Below are 8977 nucleotides of genomic sequence, written 5' to 3'. Positions count from 1 at the left end.
GCTCCCTTCATGGAAGCCTGAGGCATGTGCCTCAGGGGCTGAGGTGGCCACCCAGCCCAGCTGGAGAGGGCCGACATCCTGAGCCTTGTGGCGCAAGGTGTTGCTGCCTGTGTCCACACCACATCTTGGAAAATGGTAACCAGAGTTTTCCAGAAGCCTTGCCTTTTTCCCACTGATGGCCTTTGGCCTTGGCAAATAGCCCTTGTCTTCATGCCCTATTGACTTTGGTTGCAGGGACCAGACCCCATGAGTGTATTCCCTCAGTTTGGTACAGATATTGCACAACAGACTGCCTCTTTTGCCTCTCTGGTGCCAAAATGGGGACATAACTACACACGCAAAAAGGATAAGCCTACCTTCTCCAGTGAACTAGTTGAAAATCTTAAACCCTGTGGGAGATTGCCCCTGGACCACTGAGTGCCTAGCCCATCTGGGAGGCCATAGGTACATAGCACACCATGTCCCTGGGGGAACCCCTAATGGGAGTCTCTGCTAACCGAGACCCCATCATGACCTGCTCACTGGATTATGCAGCAAGAGCAGTGGGCTGCACCCCAGTCTCTCTTCTCTGTCTCTTTAATGAACTGTGCTAGGACTTCCTTGGGAAGTCAATTCATCCTGCTTTTCGGCAGGAAATGAGTTTGGCTTGAGACATAGCTTCTTGTACTTCATGACTTTTAACTTCATTGGAGGGTCCAAAGAGACAGACATACATGTTAGCCAGTCACAATGACATTGTTGGATGGAAGTACTGTTGGGACCTTTCTTCTTCCTCCCCCATTTTCCTACTTACATAAGCCTGTAATTCTTTCAAATAAATGGACATTTCCTCTCTAGTTTTCCCTCTAGTTGTTTTGCTTCAAAGGAATACCATAGCTTCACCACTTTGTGGTCTCAGGGCCTACTGGATAAAGATCCTGGAGAGCTGGTGCCTTGAACAGGACCTCAGGGACCAGAAGATGCCAGGTTAATTTGGGTGAGGGCCCAAGTTTTGCCCAGATTTACAGTGGTCTCTGAGGTTTTTGCCCAGATTCATAGTGGCCTGCAAGGTTTTCATCCAGATTTGCAGTGGTCTCCGAGGTTTTCACCCAGATTCTCAGTGGACTGTTTTTGCCCTGGTTTGGGCACTAGTCCAGCTCTGGTGGCAGTAGGCATTGGTTGCGTCCTGGTTTGTGGGACCCCATGAGATGAACTCCACCAGACTGCTTGTCTTGGGGAGCCTTTGGATTCTTGTCCTCTTCTTTCTACCTCTGTGTGGAAACAGATTTCACCCTTTGGTTTAATTTCTTAGGGGATATTTGCTCTTTTCATAGGAGCTCCCACCGCACAGGCATTCTTGTTTACTTGCTTGTGTTTCACTGTGGTCATGGGTCAGAGGAATTCAACGGAGTCAGAATCTGAAACACAGAGACAGTCTGCCTTGGAAACAGATTGCATTGACTTGCAGGAGAATGACAAGGTACCAGCCCCCAGAAAGTACTCTTCCCTATGGAGTGACTGTCCTTGCACTTGGAGCATGTCTTCTGCATGGGCGCCAGCCTGCACAACCTGGGCAACAACTGCTTCTTGAACTCCACTATGTAGTGCTTGACCTACACACCACCACTGGCCAATTACCTGCTCTCCCAGGAGCATGCATGCAGCTGACACCAGGGGGACTTCTTCATGCTGTATGTCATGCAGAACCACGTCGTGCAGACTTTTGCCAACAGTGACAATACCATCAAGCCCATTTCCTTCATCTGAGACCTGGAAAGGATCGCCTGGCACTTCTGCTCTGGGAACCCAGAAGATGTGCACGAGTTTCTCTGCTGCTACACCATTGACACTAGGCAGAAAGCCTGCTTGAATGGCTGCACCAAAATGGACTGTTAGATGCAGGCCATTGCCTTGATCCACCAGATCTTTGGGGGTATCTGAGATCGCTAGTGAAGTGCTCATAGTATGAGAGCATCTTGGACACCTATGACCCCTACCAGGACATAGTGCTGGAGATTCAGCAAGCTGCAATCATCATGCAGGCTCTGGAGCTTTTCATGATGCGGGATGACCTGAAAGGAGAAAACACCTACATACACCAATTGCAAGTGGAAGGTGCCTGCCAGCAAGCGCTTCAGCATCCACAGGACTTTCAACATGCTGACGCTCTTCCTCAAGTGTTTCACTAGCTTCAGCTGTGGCAAGATCACCCTGGATGCTGGCTGATGCAGATGCCTGGCAGACATTCCAAGAGAGACATAAAACAGAGGGCACCCTGTGTACATGCAAGGATGTAAGTAGGCCTGGAGTCACGCAAAGACCTGACCCTAGAGTCTGATGTGTTGTTGTCCCTTGGAATGTTGCCTAATTCCTTATCGCCACAGGAGAGCTACTTATTTACCTTTTGCTTGGGACTATATGGGCTACTCTGACCTTGTAGAAAGTCAGCTAATCTGTGCTATGCACACCTGCTTTCCTACCACTTACACTACATTTTTGTAAAAGTGTAAAAACTCTCACTTTGATTGTTTTGGTGCATCACCCAGTGAGATGATGATCGCCCTGCTACAATAATAAAAATTCACTTCTGCTTAACTTCTCACGTTCTCTGTTAAATTCACTGGCACCTAACGTGAGGACACAAGGGGATTGTGTAGAATGTTGAAAGGAGGAAGTTGGATAAATGATTGTGAATGCCTTCAGTAAGTGAACTTTTGGAGGAATTGTTCAGCATGGAAAATTCATGATCCGTGAGCGCACAGCACAGGGGCTGATAAAAGACTCTGGACATAAAGTTCACACACAAAAAAAAGCACAAGAAAGTTTTGCAGGGGCTAGTAAAAGTCTTTGGATGTAATGTCCACAAAGAGATATTTGAAGAGCTGTTCGGGTTAATAAATAAATATTGTCATTGTTTTCCCTCGGGGAAAAGAGTTTTAAATCAAAAAGTGTGAAAACAGATGTTGTGCACTCTGAGAAAGGCTCATTAGCAGGGGGAAAATAATTCCACCTAAAGTTTGGACTCTGTGCTCCATAATGAGCATAAATTCAAATTTCCAGGGAAATTGCTTCTGATATGGAAAAGGGTTTAGTAAAACAACAGAGCAGAGGATGTCAGTCAGTAGATGAGTTACATAATTGCTCTTTGCCTCCTCTGTCAGTTTCTAAGAGCTCACTTTTCATTCCAGAAGAGGAAGGAGGCCAGAAAAGCAGTAAAAATTCTTTTTGAAACAGAAATTCACCCGGAGAGTGAAATGGAGTCATCAGATAGTGAAATTAGCATTAAAACAGGACAAATTGAAATTTTAGAAAATGATGCTCCTGTGAAAAAAATCAGAGAATCAATCATTACTGGGAGAAATCAGAAAGATAGCTGGAGAGCTGGATAATCTCCACTTAGGGAAGGAGCGTCTGACTTTTTTGGCACCACTGACTCCCACAACATATGCTAATTTTTGAAAAGTTAATTGGATTAAAAAATATAAATCTAAATTTAATTGCCATGGCTGATACCTGTGTCCAGAAAAGTCCTGGCAGGGCCAGCCCCAGATGTCAAACAATCAGAGGTTTGCAAAACATCAATATCTTATCCAATTTGTGCATACAGAAGAGTAACAGACTTACAACCTGCTACTATTGGAAGTACTAATTAGACATTGATATCTCTCAAAATTTCAGTCATTCCTGTGCCTCTTTATCGTATACTTCTCATCATACAGGTGATAATCCTCAAGGACAAAGTTTCAATTAATTATGACAAATGAATGCTACTTATATATCTCTTTTTCCTGAACAGCCAGTCTTACAAGTTAAACAAATGTACTAATTCTTATTTACAACTTTTAAATTAAGGTAATTGTTGTTTTCTCTGTCTCATTTTCATTGTTTAAAATTAACAAAGGTTATGTTCTTTAAAAGTGTTTAAGTAATCATGTCAATAATTTGATCTATATTATATATGAAAGGATCCCATTTTTGTCAGATATTTTAAACCTTCTTGGCATTCTTGACAGGCATCCAAAAGAAAAAAAAGTAAAAATTTCAAATTTTGGAATTTCAAATTTTCTGAAAATATCAAGGAATGTCTCTCATTTTATAAAAACAACAACTGATCAGACCATTTAAATTATATTTAAAACACTGTCAAGTGGGACAAATTTTATTATATCAAAATACTACTATTACAGATGTCTTAAAAATTACAAAAACATAATTCAAATCTGTGCATTTTCCAGAGTTCTTGGCACATTTGACTAAGTATGGCAATAAACAGATTTGTTAGAGTGCACTTTTGAAAGTCAAACTGATAATTTTCCCCCCTATAGATCAAATATAGGGCTTTTGTTTTTGTTGGGGAGAGATTTTTTGGGAAGAATTAGAAACTGTTATAACATTAGGAACAAATTCCTCAGAAAATAATTTTCATTCTCCAACTCAAACTATGGTGCAAAAAAATTGAGTATGAAAGTGGCTTAGGGCTAGAAAAAAAATTCACAAGGGACTTATACTTTTGTTCACCCAAAAGCAATTTTAATCACCAAGGTCTAGATTATCTAGCTTTGCATTTATAGTGAGGGTCATTGTTCATTATGTTTTATAATTAAAATGGAAAGCAGCAACTCCAGCCTCTGTTGATCAGTGTCTAAGAATTTCAGGCCCTTCAAAAATTAGTTAATGAACAGTTACAGGCTAGTCACATAGAACCATCCACTAGCTCTTAAAATTCCCCTGTGTTTGATACGAAGAAAAAAAAATCAGGAAAATGGAGAATGCTCACAGATTTAAGAAAAGTTAATGCTTGCATTGAACCCATGGGGTCTTTACAACCTGGTTTGTCATTACCTACAATGATTCTGGCTAATTGGCATATTTTAATCATTGATTTAAATGATTACCTTTTTAGCATTCCATTACTACCTAATGATTGCTTTAAATTTGCTTTTACTATTCCAGCTACTAGTAATCAGATGTCAGCTCAAAGTTCTTCCACAAGGCATGTTAAAATACCTAGTCATTTCTTCATTAGCCACCACAAAAGTTAAGGCAACAATTTTCAGATTTTATAATTATTCACTATAAGGATGATATTTTGTTTGTAGCAGAAACGCCCACTTTAACTTCTTTAATTCCTACAATTCTTCCACCCTACAAACATATGGTTTGCAGGTGGCTCCAGAAAAATTCAAACCACATTGCCAAATCTTTATTTAGGCTATAAATTAACCAATAATCAAATTTGTCCTCAACCTGTTTAGCTCCAAGAGAATAATTTAAATACCATTAATGACTTTCAGAAACTTTCAGGAGGTATTAATTGGCTTTGACCTTCTTTAGGAATTTCTAACTATGCATTGCCAAATTTATTCGCTATCTTACAGGGCAGTTCAGATGTAAACTTCCCTTGGCAATTCTCTCTGGTGGACAAACAAAAAATAAATTTAGTCAAACAGCCTTTCAAAAATAATTACTTGGATCAAGTTGACTTTTCCATCACTTTTATCCTCATTATTAACCTTACTCCTCATTCTCTATAGCTTACATTTTTCAAGAAGCAGACTCTGTTATTGAGTGGATATTCTCGCCTAACAAAACAAATCAATGATTGGAAACTTTTACGTAGAAACCAAAATTGAAATACTAATCCTGTGAGGATGACAATACTTATGACAATTGGTTGCTGCAGATTCTCTCATATAATAGTTCCTTTAAACATTAATCAAGTTGAATCAGTATTTCAGACTCACATAGAATGGCAAATTACATTATCAAATTTTGTAGGAAAACTAGATAATCACTATCCAAAAGTTAAGCACATACAATTTTTTAAACAACATTCCATTACTCTTTTTTTATTAATATTTTGCATTATGTGACAGTTTCATAGGCTCTGGGAATCCCCCCACTCCTCCCCCTCCCCTCCCCCCTGGTGGATTCCTCCACCTTGATGCAGTATTACAGTTCAAATTCAATCAAGATTCTTTCCTTGCAAACATATACCAAGCATAGAGTCCAGCTACTTATTGTCCAGATGGGTTGAACAGTTTCTTGGGGAGACCATTTCTGGTCCGAAGTCAGAGCTGGTATAATATCCTCACAGTCAATTAAGAGTCCCAATATAACATCAACAGCAATTTGCAATATTATGGAATTGACATGGTTTTGAGTAACCAATATGTTAAAAAAAAAAGAAAAACAAGTCCTAGCCACAACCTATGATTAGCTCATTGACATTTCAATTTTAGTTTATATACAGGACCGGACCGGCTGCTATATACCTTGAAAAGGCTATAGGGTACCATTCAGCTGTCTCGTGTCTATTTCATTTTAGTATTTAGCCATTTGTTGTGTTGAAGTATAATTTTGTTGATCTTGGCAGATTTTAGGATAATCTAGACTGGCTTGTAACTCTAACAAGATATTTGTCAACATTTAAGGTGCAGAACATTTTTTTTGGGGGGGGGGGGTTGTGCAGGAAAATCCTCAACACCATGGTGAGGAGTGACTAATCTTTGTGTCCCACCCAGCGAGGCATGAGCCAATCCACGCCAGCTCTTTCCTGTCAGATTTCAAGCTCTACTTTCTGTTGTTTGTCTACTTATTTTAGTTTTTTTTTTTTTTAGTTTGTATGATTGTTTGTTTGCTGTGAGCGGTTTTCGAAGCGATCGCGATGGTCACTGCGAGGGAGGGCGGGGGTCCAGAGGTGGAGCCAGGCTCAGACCAGAGAAAGCTCTCCTCCCTGGTCCCAAAGGACATTTATTGTTCTTCTGTTTCTGTGGACCGCTCAGGGCTTCTGGTTGTCTTTCCGATGACGTTGGTTTCTGCACGGTAGTGTTTGGACTTCTTCCATCCCCTGCGGAAGCTCCAGTTGGGGGTGGGTGACCTCAGAGTACTCAGCCTCCAAGGGCATCCAATTCCCTGTGGCCTCCTTGGCAGTTGGGGTATAGTCCTTGTTGCTCGTATTAATAGTCCGTGGTGAAGGTCTGGGAGTCTTCGTGGTTGGGATCCAAGCTTCCTCCTTACCACCTGCTCCACTCTGGAGTGCCCCCCTGCTCCACGCACATGACCTCCTGTTAAGAGGTTGTCAGGATCGCACCCGATTCCCCCCTCATGCATTGGTATAGTAGTTTTATTGTTGTTTAGTGCAGCTTTGAGTCTGTTGTCTATGAATTACCAGATTTGACCTTGATAGGCTATATTGTACTTTTTTTCTCACTCTTTTTATGGTCCTGAAAGATTTCCCTGCACTCCCTCCCCATTACCGGTTAACATAGCGTATTGAGGGTATAGTAGGTTTTACAGTTTTACAATGTAGATCTCAAATATTCTGACATTAATTGTTAGTTTATAGATTATATCGCATTATCTTATTGCATTGGATACAGGTTGTTAGAGATTGCACTACTATCACAATATACAGGTACTATCTTTCAAGTTGTCATCTTTTCATCTCAGATTAAGGTGAACATGTCGTATTTAACATTTTGGGATTGGTTCATTTCTCTTAGCATGATGGATTCCAGTCGGGCCCATTTGTCCACAAAGAACTGCATTTCGTTTTTTTTTAATAGCTGAATAGTATTCCATAGAGTAGATGAACCATAACTTTCTTATCCAGTCTTCTATTGATGGGCATTTTGGCTGCTTCCAGGTTTTTGCGATTGTAGATAGTGCTGCTATGAACATAGGCGTACATGTTGGTTTCTTGTGTAGGAGATGTTTTGGATATATCCCTAGGAGTGCTATTGCTGGATCATATGGTATGCTGATTTTCAGTTGTTTGAGTATTCGCCAAACTGATTCCCATAGAGGCTGTACAAGTCTGCAGTCCCACCAGCAGTGGGAAGGGTTCCCTTTTCCCCACATCCTCGCCAACAAGTGTTTGTGGTATTATGTATGTGTGCCATCCTTACTGGAGTTAAGTGGTACCTCATTGTTGTCTTCATTTGGATTTCCCTTATTGCCAAGGAACTTGAGCATTTTTTCATATGCTTGTTTGCCATTTGGGTTTGTTCTTTTGTGAAATGTCTGCCCATTTCCCGTGCCCATTTCTTGAGCAGTTTGTTTGTTCTGGTGTTTTGGCTTCTCTGTAGCTCTTTGTATATTCTGGAGATCAGCCCTCTATCTCCTATGTAGTGTGCAAAGATCTTCTCCCATTCTGTAGGTTGTTTTTTTACTTTGTTGATTGTTTCTCTAGCTGTACAGAAGCTTCTTAGTTTGATGAGGTCCCAGTTGTTTATTTTGGTCTCGATTTCTACTGCTTTTGGAGTCTTTTTTTAGGAAGTGAGGGCCTACCCCTAAGTGTTGCAGTGTGTTTCCAACATTTTCTTCCAAAAGTTTGAAGGTTTCTGGATGTAGGTTTAGGTCTTTTATCCATTTAGATTCGATCTTGGTGTATGGTGAGAGATGTGGGTCTATCTTTTTGTTTCTGCAGGCTATCAACCAGTTGTCCCAACAGCATTTATTGAACAGACCTTTCCATTTGCTTGGGTTGTTGTCTGTCTTTTTGTCGAAGATTAATTGACTGTATCTGTGTGGGTTTCCATCTGTTGTTTCTATTCTGTTCCACTGATCTTCCTCTCTATCTTTGTGCCAGTACCAGGCTGTTTTGATAACCACTGCCCTATAGTATGTCCATAGATCCGGTACTGTGATTCCCCCTGTTAAGTGCCTGTTCTTCAGAGTGGTTCTGGCTACTCGTGTTTTTTTGTGTTTCCAGATGAATCTGTGTATCATTTTTTCCAGTTCGATGAAGAATGCTGTGGGTAATTTGATTGGGACTGCATTGAATGTATATATTGCTTTTGGTAGTATAGACATTTTGATGATATTAATTTTGCCTATCCAGGAGCACGGGATGTTGTTCCATCTTTCGAGGTCTTGTTCTATTTGTTTTTTGAGTGTTTTGTAATTTTCTTCATAAAGGTCTTCTACGCTTTTGGTTAAATTTATTCCCAGATATTTCATGCTTTTCTCTGTTATTTTGAATGGTAGCTTGTTG

This window comes from Ochotona princeps, chromosome X (assembly GCF_030435755.1).
Source record: "Ochotona princeps isolate mOchPri1 chromosome X, mOchPri1.hap1, whole genome shotgun sequence".
Classification (NCBI taxonomy): Eukaryota; Metazoa; Chordata; class Mammalia; order Lagomorpha; family Ochotonidae; genus Ochotona; species Ochotona princeps.
The sequence above is the reverse complement of the archived record's forward strand: the minus strand, read 5'-3'. Positions refer to the sequence as shown.